The following is a 13,886-nucleotide window of genomic DNA, read 5'->3' on the forward strand; positions in this document are numbered from 1 at the left end:
CACAGGCCCAAGGGGGAATAGAATGTACACTAGTTACTGAATTATGCCAGTCATTATGTGTTTTATTAAAACCTCGTTCTTAACGCGAAATAAAGAACGGACGTTTTTTAGTTGATGTTCACGGTTCACGTCAAGAGAGGGCGCTGTAACCAGGCACTATTTTCAAAGACTAGTTCCCGCAAAACACTCGCGCGCAATCACTAGACTTTAGTTCACCCCACGTGACCGTGTTTCAGCCAACCGGAATACAGAACAACAACTCTGTCTTTGAATGGTCGAAAGTCGTTGGTGATGCCGTTGCTATAGACTGTGTACGATGCTGTTTTTCGTTGCTAAGCACTTCAATGGCGGAGTGCAGGCTTGCTTTATCACTTTCTAATGTTTGTATCTGCAATTTTAGGTCAATATTTTCAACAAACTGTGCTTTCATTGACATGACTTCACTTCTTAAGTCCTCGATTAAGAGTTTCAGCTCCATAAAGTCCGAGTGTGTATTTAACACCTGAGCGTCATTTGACGTTGAACTGGAGTAAGGTGTAGATTTTCCAATTTCATTGCCATCTTTAACAATACTCTCCATGTGAGACAGTTTAAATTTAGATGATGATAGGCATGCCCTTGGAAACTTGTTACGATCATCGTTGAGGTATTGGTAAAGTTCTATAATATCATCTACTGTAGCCTCGATCGATCGTCTTGATTTTAGAATCAACTTGTCAGTAGTACCCACACCTTGTGTACACGGTTGCTCGTCACCATGTTGGGTTTTCTTGGTGTACTTGGCTTCAGCAAACTGAAACAGAATTCTCCGGGCTTCTTGTAGCTCGTCCAAGCTTATTTCACCTCCCATGTGTTGCTTCAACGAATCATGTTGGGTAACTCAAATCTTTAGGAGGAGTAGGCTTACCCAAGCCTACATCCGTATGGACTGTAAATTGGTAACCTTGTTTCAGCCCTATAGGAGTAGCTGGCAACGGCCTCTGGACAAAACAATAATTGTAGCCCACACCTTGAAGTTGCTTTCAGGCCTTGTGTGTCTGGCGACTTGCATAAAAAAAAATCCAACAGGGATATTAAATTAGACTGCAAGAAAGACTCTGCCAGGGTCAAAACTCTAGACCAGTAACTTTCCCTCAATTTAAGACGAATAAATAATAAGAGAGACGTTGCCTAAGTGAGTTTGGCTCATTGCAACAAGTCAAGCATAACTCCAAAAGGGATAATGCTTTCAACAGCTTATACACAGGCTTTCATTGAGTCTTAATCATTAAGTGAACCAAATTACACGTTGATGGAAAAACATACAGAGGAGTCACAAAGGCATTCAAACTCCGTTACGAACACACCTACATCGACGATTGCTGATCGTGTACACGTTTAACGAAAATGTCTCCTCAACTTTACAAGACGGTTGTTCTATCACTGGCCATCACTGCATCATATGCTGGTAAGAGAAACATTGATCAATATTTATTTTATTCCTATGAGTAGTTGTTGAAGCCAACCTCACAACTTTATGTGTATGTACTTAGTTAGTCTTTAAAGCAATCGCACAATATTGTCCAAAGGCCCACGCTTCGTGTATCACAACTTATATAATAACAAACCGTGAACATTTTAGGCTCAATCAGTCATCGGAGTCGGAAAACCCATTTTTGTTTCCGCACGTTTCGCCGTGTCATGACATGTGTTTAAAATAAATTCGTTATTCTCCATATCGAGAATTGAAAATTGTTTTAATGTTTTCTCAAGAAGTAAAGCATTTCATGGAATAATCATTTCAAGGGAAGTCTTTCACCATTACCTTCTGTAAACCCTTTAAGTTATTTGTAAATCTGTGAACTTTTAATTGTTGTTTTGTTCAGAAATTGTCCAATGGCTTAAACAAAGAGCAATTAATTGTTACACACAACGATTTTACTCGTCGCCTATGTTAACTGTGTAGCCCGTTTGTGAGACCCGTTGGACCGGTACGGCGATAGAGAGCTAATAAATACACTGAAAACATCTAGTAGTCAATTTGGAGAAAAAAATAGTCAACTACGCAATAAAAATTAGTCTTTCCATTCATGACTAATTTTTCAATCCGAACTAACTAATAGGAAACATTTTTACTAATTGAGCTAATGAAATTACTAATCAATATTTTTTAAAGACTAATACGAATTTGTTATTTCTAATTTTGTCCGTAGATAAGTTGATACAGAGTACTGATTGACTAATTTGTTTCTCTCCAAAATATGAAATGACCAGTCTGACATAGCAATGACAAATTTGTCGACTAATGTGTGAGAAAAATACTAATTGAATTGGCTCCGAAGGCGGGCACTCGATACAAAAGCCTGTACAGAACTTACTCGTACAACGTTCGGTCGAATGCCACCGACCCTTCCTCCCTATCAAGAGGTTGTGAATTAAATACAATTGTGTATACTTCATCAAAGGGCATTTCTTAATTAATAAATTTAATACAAGAATAAACTCCTGTTTCAACTTTTGGAAAACATGGGCGCCGCTTGTAACCTTGGGAGGTAGTCTGTAAACAGTGCTGTCATTAATCAGCACGGTGAGTACAATTAACAGAACAGCCAGAACACAAATCGCACCCCCCGGTCAGGCCGGTTTCGCGCCGATATTGTTTAGTGCGCGATGGTCGCGCAGCATTGCAATTCAGCACAGTTTGTTACACTGTTCAAAAACCATTATCGAAAAATAGCGTGTCATTTTCACTGTCGCGCAAATATCGCCCGCGCGATTCGTAACTTTCCCTCTCAATCGTCTGCCAGAACAAGAACGTCAGGATAGTCCGTGTCAACGTGTGCTGTTGGTGGGTGGTGGAATGTGAAATAAGGTAATTAATTTATTGTATTCTGTTGTAATTATTCAGAAATATAATAACATGTTAATAAGTAACGCATAGAGGACATGCCTGGCTGAGAATGAACAAACGTTAACTTACATAAGCAACATTTTTAGTTTCCCTTTTCAAATTTCAATCTCAACTCAAAAAAGTTTCATGAACTAACGTACTGCGGAGTACATGTATGTTGTACTGCTGTACGTAGTATAAAACTGCTACTGCTACACTACTTTTAAGTAAATACACCACCATACACGAGCAACCGGTTTCTGTTGAGCCAGTCACCAGTGCAGTGACGGCAAGTTATGAGCCATTCAGAAATTAGCTGTGAGTCACAAACAAACTAAACCAAAGAACAATTTTATTAGCATGATTTATAGTCGCCAAGTTTTTGGAAAAAAGGTGAAAATCACAAAGGAAAGGGCAAAGCGATGTTTTCAGTCTGAGAGTCTCGTATTAATTTAAATAGTAAATACCAGTACTGCTATGTACGTTGTACATGCTAAAATAATGTTTGTAAATTGTATCCTGAGGCGAAGTTATTTTTGTGACATTGTTTTCCTCATTTCTCAAAAACTACAGCACCACAGCAAGTATTTTAAGGGAAGCTTTCTACCACCATTATCTTAAAACTGTGTAAGTTTAATTTTTACTTTAAATGTAAATCTGTGGACATTGCGTTTTGGGTCGAACAAAAAGTACCCAAACACTTAAAGGATTTTAATTAAGAAACCTTTGTTTTGTATTTCAGGTTGACGTGCATGTACACAGGCCTACATACATCCCATACAACTTTCACCATGGACTCGACAAAGTAAGTTCACTGCCTACACAGACACAGTCAACAGTTTTACACATTTTATATTTATTGATGGCAAAATTAAATTTCTGCATGATTACCCGAAGCAGGACGTTTCGTACCCAATCATTAATACTATGTAAGTTGCACAAGGGAGACTACCACTACTAGAAGTGTACTAGAGTAGCTACTACTCCTAGAACTATTTCGGTTTCGTCCGGCTATCGTCTCCCGTAACCTCATAGGTTTATATCTCTCACGGGAAAAGTTTCCGTATGGCGCCACCACTTTTTCATTCGAAATAAAATAATATAGTATCTAATTTACCTGATTGATATATCCCTTTTTGGAAAAATGAGTGAAAAAGTGGTGGCGCCATACGGAAAGTTATCCCTCTCACGCATTAATGATGGTTCAATCATTGTTCAATGAATTTTGGAATCAAAAATCTCTCTTTATTTTTATTTTAATCTCGCAAAAATTAGGCTCTATGTGTCCTTTGATATCTCAATGTCCAAGGGGGCGACCAGAGAACCCACTCCGCAATCTCAAAAAATGTCAAAAGTTATAAATTCCTACCGTTATTCAGTCCCCAAATGCGCTGTTTTACCTCTACACTACAAATACTGATTGTCCCCGATATCTGCCGAACGCATCGCGAAGTCACGACACGTGACCAGCGTGCTCATATTATTTTTTTCCCAGGACAAACGTGGAGAATTATCTACACACGTTTGTCCTAAAATTAAAAAACACTTGATCCATGCTTTGCGTACAAAAACATATGGACACGCGTCTGGGAACCAGATGTCTGATTCCTAGACGCGTGTCCATATGTTTGGTACACAAAACACGGATCAAGTTTTTTTTTTAATTCTAGTGTAAGCGGTAATGTATGTCAACTGAATACAACTTGCATGCACCCACCTCCTTTCTGGCAAAACCACCACAGAACCTTCATTTTATGACCCCAAATAAATTGTAATGGTTTTTGTACGTGGTAATCTGCTCTATCAAGCAGAGTTTTTTTCATGAAATTTCTGGAATATTTTTTTTTTTTAATCTTGGTCAAAGGTCAAGGTATTGTGTCAAAGATCATAGTTATTGTTTTACTTATTTTAAGGACTTTTGATTAGAGCATTTATTCTGATCCAAATTTGCACAATTTTGTGGAAAACTTGCCTATTTATGGTTTATTCCTTTAAAAGGGGGGGGGGGGTGATCACCCACGAACTCGTGGAATATGCACCCCAAAAAAATCTGCATCCCATGTTGACATGGGACGCAGAAGGACTGTCGTGTTTTTCTGTATTCCTCTCATGCTTGTATAATAACTAATAGTGTTATGTGATGTCATGCAGTGGTCTCAAATTGTAGAAAAAAATGTTGCAAAATTGCTTCCCAAAGCACTGATGTGCTGTATTGTAGCATAAATAAAGTTTTGTCCATTTACTACTTGAAGTATGAATAAGACATCTGGTTGCTTACAGCAATATTGAGTAATTTTACTTTTTACTTTTATTTATTGAAGGATGAAGACACCACACATCCTGTGTACATCGAAATGGATGAACAATCGGCACATGTGTCTACAGAGTTTAAAGGAGTTGCAGAAGGCGAGGTAGTTTCTGTTGTTGATGATGTAACAACAGCAGTCGCGTGCTACATTTCCTCGTTTTTTGTATTTCACCTGCAGTACATCCCAGAACTAGTGAAGACAATTGCTTTTTATCAATATGGTGTTCTTAAGATTGACGACCAGACTGGTATTCATAAGTCAGTTTTAAGCCTACTGGCACGTTTAACTTAGAAAAGGTCACTTTCCAAGAAAATGTAAAAAAAAAACTTGATACGACCCAACATGCACGTAAAATAGCAAACATGTGAAAGTTTAAGCTCAATAAGACTTATGCGTTTTAAACTTTTTTTCAAACATCATAATTTATCCTGCAGGGTCATATCTTTGGATTCCGTGACCATTTATTTGCTACCTTTTTTTCTCGATGGATTTGACTTCAGGAACCATTTAAAAAGAAAATAAGCTCCTATGAACCTCTGAAATGTGATAGGAACTTTTTTTATTGCGCAATATTCAAAACGGCCGCCGACGCCATCTTGAAAAACATAAATTGTAATAGCTCTGGCTCCAGATGACCTAGACGGACAAATGAGATGTCCTTTTCCACTATCTCTGACATGCTTAATACACTGGAATGGAAATTGTAAAGTTTGGGGACCATCTTGACCTCTAAATCCAAGATGGCCTCCTTCGCCATCTTGAAACATAACTTCCATAAATTAGCTCTGGCACCAGATGACCTAGACAGACATAGACTCTAACTATCAAATAATATAATAGAGGCATGAATAGGTTTTCATCACTCAGGATGGCCAATGATATTTTTAGATAATAATCTTATTAAATATTATCCCTATAAACAAAACAAAAACCATAATTGATTTATGTTAAAAATGAAACCCTGATTGTTCTCTGTTAGTTTATCTGGTGCCAGAGCTACCACATTTCATAATTTTCAAGATGGCGGAGGCGGCCATCTTGGATTTTGTGACCACAATGATCGCTAACTCTAAAATTACCATTCCAGTGGATTTTGTAATGGCAGAAATAGTGGGAATATACACCTCTTTTTCCCTATCTGGTTCCATATAGCTAGTATATTTTTCAAGTTGGAGATGTCGGCCATCTTGGATTTAGAGGTCAAGATGGTCCCCAAACCTTACAATTACCATTCCAGTGTATTTGGCATGCCAGATATAGTTGAAAAGGACATATATTTTGTCTGTCTAGCTCATATGGTGCCAGAGCTTTTACAAGTTATGTTTTTCATGATGGCGTCGGCGGCCATTTTGCATATTGCGCAATAAAAAAAAAGTTCCTATCACATTTCAGAGGTTCATAGGGGCTTATTTTTCTTTTAGATGGTTCCTGAAGTCAAATCCATCGAGAAAAAAAGGTAGCAAAAAAATGGTCACGGAATCCAAAGATATGACCCTACTATAAATACTATTGTTTTACTCATTTCCTAAAAACTATGCCATTTCAAGCAAAACTATTTCAAGGGAAGTTTTCTACCATGACCATCTTTATACCATGTAAGTTTTGTGCAAATCTTTAACCATAAATAAAACAGTACAATTATTTTTCAGTAGTCAAAGTCCACTTGTGAAAGAAAGACAAAATCATCATGGCCAATCTTACATTATTAATCTGTGTAAGTTTTAACTTTATTTGATACGCTTTCAGTGCAAAATCTGTTAGCACCCCCAAAACGTGTGCAATGTGAATGTAATTCCAATATATGGTTCTGTATACTAAATTTCCATAATATTGTGTCTAAACTGTATTAAATTACACTTTTTAACAATGAAATTCCTCTATGGAATATACCTCTTAAAGTTATTGTTGGCAGTGAATGAAGTTGTGTTCAAAATTTTGCACTGAAAGGGCATACAAAATAACAGGTTTTCACGTAAAATTAGAGACTTGTGATAACTTGTTTACTTTCATAATTGTTTCACTGTCGATTGAAACAATGGTACATCACTGAATTTGACTTTAAATACCGCTTTATTAAAGTCCTGTCACCACGGTGTGTACTGTAGGTGGGGCTAATGGGTTGTTAAAACAACTTTTTGACTTTGCAAGTTGGGAAAAAAAAATCTATTGAAGTTTGTTTAATAATGTTAAACAATTTTTGAGATTCAGTAGTTATTCAGCAGATTGTTCTCAAAGGAACTGATGGTTAACAAAGTTGCTTCAGTTGGAGTTGTGTTGGATTTGCAATAAATTTACAGTGACTAATTATAACAGAAGTGTGTAAAAGACTAATTATTGGTATTGTCAGACTAATTGAAAGACTAAATAGTTGTGCTGCATGACTAATTAATTTTTTTGGATGACTAATTAAATTTCGTGTATTACCAATCTCCAGATCAATTAGTCATTTTAAACCATTTTCAAAGACAAACTATAATTTGTCATTTCAGTGTGTATTGACTAATCTTTTGATTGAGTGACCAATTAAAGATTAGTCAAATTAAACCATGTAAATGACTAAATTTGTTTAGACAATTGACTAAGTGATGTTTTCAGTGTAGGCTCCTCCTTGTCTGAAGTGGGTCGACAACGGACTGCCGCATTGCCAGGCTGCGGGGTGTGCCGCCCAACCACCGGTCACGCCCGTCTGGTTTATTACATCACACTTACAATAGTCTGAGGGCGCTCTCAATAATAGTTTTATCACCTCCGGGGGGGGGGGGGGGGGGGTGGGGATAATACGCGATTCGTAGCTTGAAGTTGGTCTGGAGTTGGATTGAAACGGCTTCTTTAAGAAGTGTTATCGTCCGTGACGGATTAGATGTCTGTGGTGGCAATTCGTACCAGTCTTTAAAAGCTGTTTTGGGTATGAATGAATAAACACCCGGAAGTGATTGAGAGCGCCCTCCAAAGCGGTCCAAAATATCGCCCATTTGTATAGCGGTGTCATGGAGCACAACACACAGTCAACAACCGAACAGTTTTTAGTTTTGAAAAACTTTCAGTTTGGAGCCGAATTTTACCCTCGATCGATAACGAACAATTCAGAAATGTACAAATCTCTTATTCCGTTTAAGAGTCAGTTCAGGTAAATAATTGACATACTTGCTCACGGTCAAAAAATGAATTTTTATACTTTGTGGGTGGAAGGACCTTGGGGTGCAAGTAAACAAAATTGCATTTTCAATTCTATATAGCCCGTTGCCATGGTTACGGCTCATTTTGTTTTTTGGCCATTTTAGGCCGATTTTGGGGTCTGAAAAACTGGTTTTTAGCTCATATTTACAACTCCACCCCACCAAAATGCAAAATTATTTAGAAAAACCTTTTATATCACTACAAAGAATCATCCTTGGCCTTCCTTGAGAAAAAAAATTATTGCTTTAAATATCACCCTTGTGCTACTTTTGCATCATGCATTTGGACCCCAAAATGTCAACTTGCCAGGGGTCTCAGAAAATTTTCCTTTCGGCTGTGATTAGGGCCAACATTGGTCTTTCCATATCTGGTGTCAAAAACTTGGGCAATTGTATCCTGTTGTGACAGTACTGCCTCAAAACTAGACTTTTTTCCAAAAAACGTGAAAAATGCCTTTTTAAGGGTCTTTTCACATAATATCGACATACGTGTCCATGGTAAAAAGAAAAGGAATATTTTTCTTATACTTTGTGGATGGTAGGGACTTGGGGTCCAAATAAACAGCATTTACATTTCAAATCATAATATAACACGTTGCCATGGTAACAGTTCATTTGTGTTTAGGCCACTTTAGGCCGATTTTGGGGTCTGAAAAACTGTTTTTTTTTAGTTAATATTTACAACTCCACCCCACCAAAAAACAAAAATATTTCATAAAACCCTTTACATCACTACAAAGTATCATCCTTGGCTTTACTTGAGACAAAAAAATATTGCTATAAATTTTACCCTTGTGCTATTTTTAGAACGTGCATTAGAATATGTTATTTTGAACTTGCAAAATCAACATTTTTACCATATTTTTTGCCCTCAAAGTTTCATTTATTTCAGGGGTCTCAGAATATTTTCCTTTCGGTTTTGATCAGGGCCACAATTTGTCTTTTTATTTCTGGTAAGAAAAACTCGGGCAATTGTATCCTGATGTAACAGAACTGTCTCAAAAATAAACCCTTTTCCCCGAAAACATAGAGAAATGCATTTTGAAATATTTGCTTCATTTTGAATTTATAACATGAAGAAGTTAGAAATAATTCCATCAATCTGGCACCTTTTTATAAGCACTCTGTAGGCTTAGTGCATTACCAAACATTGATCAGGACTTGTTGATGACCTAAATCTTAGAATTTGCCCCGCCCCGACTCGGCCCAGTCATATTTCTTGACATTGCATAAAAAAATAAATTTTTGTGAACAGCGCCTCTTTTTTGAAAGTCACATTTTTTAATTCCCCTTGCACATAAAGAAAGTTTGTATTGTCTTAATTGTTCATTGGTTCTCAGAATATTTCCCTTTTGGTTGTGATTGGGCTATCATTATGGTTTGCATGTCTGCTGGGGAGAAACACTTTCGTTTATTGGATCCTGTTGTGACACTTCTGCCTCAAACATGGTAATTTTTCCAAAAACAATAAAACTGCATTTTGAAGTTATCCCTTAGTTTGAATTGATCAAAAACAAAAACGAGCATGCTTGTTAAAAAAATATGGCACTGTTTCCATGCTCTTTAAGTAACACATAAAAAGTTTATAACCATGCTTTGCCACTGAGAGTTCTTGTTTTGTCATGACTACTTTACCTAGTTGTACAGGTATGATTCACATTGCAAGAAGAGAAGTAGTGCGATGAGCATTCTTTACTATTCTTGTCTATACATGGCCTTATAACAGTCTTCTTGGTCCCCTGCCCGCTACCAAACTAAACATTTTCATCCCCATCAGAACAAAGAGGCTCTAAAAGTGAGCAAGTACTGTGTCCAAAGTATCTAAATGGCCATTCACCTGCTTTGGCCTTCTGTAAGCAGTTCCCCCATCCATGGTGGGGTTCCTTTCAATTGTACTGTTGCAAACAATAAAAGAGTTGGTTTATTTAACGTGATAAACAATTCAGCAGGTAATGTTTGACAATGTTTTTTGTTGATCGTTCTCAGAGACATATGTAACAATTATGAACTAGTAAGATAGTGAATGGAAAAAATAATCAAACTAGCCTGAATAAACTTTTGTCACTGCAAATGCATCTTACTTATTTATGTTGAGCAGGTGCAAGTATTTACAACTTCTTTCAATGTTGTTCCATTAAAGGAACACGTTGCCTTGGATCGGTCGAGTTGGTCTTTGAAAAGCGTTTGTAAACGTTTATTACAAAATGCATATGATTAGAAAGATATTTTAAAAGTAGAATATAATGATCCACACAAGTATCACTCAAAAACATCTTTCTAACCATGCATTTTTCATAACAAGCGGTTACAAACGCATTTCAAATACCAACTTGACCGATCCCAGGCAACGTGTTCCTTTTAAATGATCTGTTACGCTCATCATGCAAATCGTTAGTATCATTGTTTTTAATAAGATCTTGGCAAACTTTTCCAACACTTTTAAGCGGGTTTTTTAATTTCCCACATTTGTGTTGGACATGATTGGATGCTCAAAACCATCTGCCTCAAGCACAGAAACTACATTGTTTATGATCTCTATCTCTATGAAAAGTTTTACATTTGGTAGCAGGCAGGGACCAAGGAGAGTAGGCCCTGTATTAAAGACAACTTGTAAATAATGCTCATCGTACTCTACTTGCAATGGGAATCATACCTGTACAATAGGTAAAGTAGCCAAATCAAGAACTCTCAGTGGCAAAGCATTGGTTATGGTTTGGTTGGATACCATTATGTTTAAATAAAAACTTTGTATTCATTACTCAAAGGGCGTGGAAACAGTGCCAGATTTTTAACAAGCATGCATTGTTTTTGGAAAAATTACTATACTTAAGGCATGATCAGTCACAACAGGATACAATAAACACAGTGTTTCTACCCAGAAGACATGAACACACCAATAACAACCGAAAGGGAACACTTTCAAAAAAAGAGGCGCTATTCACAAAACATTGTTTTATGCAATGTCAAGAAATATGATTGGGGCTGGGCCGGGCAAATTCTAAAATTAAGGTCATCAACAGTTCCTGATCAATGTTGGGTAATCCACTAAGCCTACAGAGTGCTTAGCAAGAGCTGCAAGATTGATAGAATTATTACTTTTTAATGTTAGAAATTCAATATGAAGAAAAAACAATTCAAAATGCATTTTTCTGTTTGGGGAAAAAAGTCTATTTTTGAGACAGTACTGTTAACATCAGGATATACTTGCCCAAGTTTTTCTTACCAGAAATAAAAAGACAAATTTTGGCCCTGATCAAACCCGAAAGGAAACTATTCTGAGACCCCTGAAAAAATGAAATTTTGAGGGCAAAAAATATGGTAAAAATGTTGATTTTGCAAGTTCAAAAAAACATATTCTAATGCACGTTCTAAAAATAGCACAAGGGTAAAATTTATAGCAATATTTTTTTTTCTCAAGTTAAGCCAAGGATGATACTTTGTAGTGATATAAAAGGTTTTTTGAAAAAATTTTGCATTTTGGTGGGGTGGAGTTGTAAATATGAGCTAAAAACCAGTTTTTCAGACACCAAAATCGGCCTAAAATGGGCCCCAAGTCCCTACCATCCACAAAGTATAAGAAAAATATTCCTTTTCTTTTTACCATGGACACGTATGTCGATATTATGTGAAAAGACCCTTAAAAAGGCATTTTTCACGTTTTTTGGAAAAAAGTCTAGTTTTGAGGCAGTACTGTCACAACAGGATACAATTGCCCCAGTTTTTGACACCAGATTTGGAAAGACCAATGTTGGCCCTAATCACAGCCGAAAGGAAAATTTTCTGAGACCCCTGGCAAGTTGACATTTTAGGGTCCAAAAATAGGGTAAAAATGTCGATTTTGCAAGTTCCAAAAACATACTGTAATGCATGATGCAAAAATAGCACAAGGGTGATATTTAAAGCAATAATTTTTTTTCTCAAGGAAGGCCAAGGATGATACTTTGTAGTGATATAAAAGGTTTTTTGAAATAATTTTGCATTTTGGTGGGGTGGAGTTGTAAATATGAGCTAAAAACCAGTTTTTCAGACACCAAAATCGGCCTAAAATGGCCAAAAAACAAAATGAGCCGTAACCATGGCAACGGGCTATATAAAGAATTGAAAATGCAATTTTGTTTACTTGCACCCCAAGGCCCTTCCACCCACAAAGTATAAAAAAAATTCATTTTTTGACCGTGAGCAAGTATGTCAATTATTTACCTGAACTGACTCTTAAGTAGTGATCATTCGTTTTACACTTTTGTTACGCACGATTGTGTCCGACGGTGACGATTAAGTCCGACATCATTTTTGAACCATTGTGTCCGCCCCATTGTGTCCGTACAACCATTGTGTCCGCCCCATTGTGTCCTACAAACCATTGTGTCCGACCCATTGTGTCCTACAAACCATTGTGTCCGACCTATTGTGTCCTACAAACCATTGTGTCCGACCCATTGTGTCCTACAAACCATTGTGTCCGCCCCATTGTCCTACAAAGGATTGTGTCCGACCCATAGTTTCCTACAAACCATTGTGTCCGACCAATGTGTCCGTAGAATCATTGGGTCCGACCTATTGTGTCCTACAAACCATTGTGTCCGATCCATTATGTCCTACAAACCATTGTGTCCGACCCATTGTGTCCGTAGAATCACAATGGTTCTACGGACACAATGGGGCGGACACAATGGTTCATAAATGATGTCGGACTTAATCGTCACCGTCGGACACAACCGTGCGTAACACACGTTCAAAGCACCGTAGCACGTCCAGATCTTGCCGATGCCCAATCACAAGCTGGATACTGAAGGCTCCACCCTACTCGGACCGTTGTCTTTGTTAAACGCTATACATATTCATGTTATTCAATGGAGCAGGAGAGCTGGAGGCATGTGTAAGCCCCAGGAAAATTATCTTATTGTCTGCTCCTTGAAAAGCATGCAGGTAGCGGACAATCACTCACAAGACAGTGTAGTGCTAGCATTCACTATAGAGGAAAGATTTACTAAGAATTGCTGTTGTCCACTAGTGCCCGGCCAAATAATATAACCTAAGGAAAAGGCGAAAAGGGGCACATTTTTGAATTATTTTTAAGTACCCTCTTAAACTATTTTGCAAAGAAATGTATGTTAAGAAGGGGCTTGGTGAAGCATGTTGGGTGTCACTGTGGCCGAATAACATAAGGATTTATTTATAACTACTAAAGCTGATACTCCAGCGTCCTTACTAATACTGTTATTATGTGCAAACACAAAAACACGATATTCATATCACTCAGGTGTTGGATTGAAACTCCAAAATCCAGTAGGGATCACACAAAGTAGAGAAAAACATATAATATTGTAAGTGACCAACTTATCTTATTTGAATGTGAACAGCAGTCCTGAATATCATCAGAGCTGAACGTAATCTTATTTGAATGTGAACAGCAGTCCTGAAACCATTACAGACGAACGTAATCTTATTTGAATGTGAACAGCAGTCCTGAATATCATTACAGATGAACTATATCTTATTTGAACGTAAACAGCAGTCCTGAATATCATTACA

The 13,886-nt window shown here is 37.2% G+C and overlaps 1 long non-coding RNA gene across 1 annotated transcript; it reads left to right on the top strand.

The window, feature by feature from the left end:
* Window positions 1-2,799: 2,799 nt before the first annotated feature.
* On the top strand, window positions 2,800-5,578 carry LOC117299510. The gene is made up of 3 exons (XR_004520082.1): window positions 2,800-2,851; window positions 3,612-3,674; window positions 5,191-5,578. It is a non-coding gene; the product is annotated as an uncharacterized LOC117299510 (long non-coding RNA).
* Window positions 5,579-13,886: the final 8,308 nt, after the last annotated feature.

This window comes from Asterias rubens, chromosome 14 (assembly GCF_902459465.1).
Source record: "Asterias rubens chromosome 14, eAstRub1.3, whole genome shotgun sequence".
Classification (NCBI taxonomy): Eukaryota; Metazoa; Echinodermata; class Asteroidea; order Forcipulatida; family Asteriidae; genus Asterias; species Asterias rubens.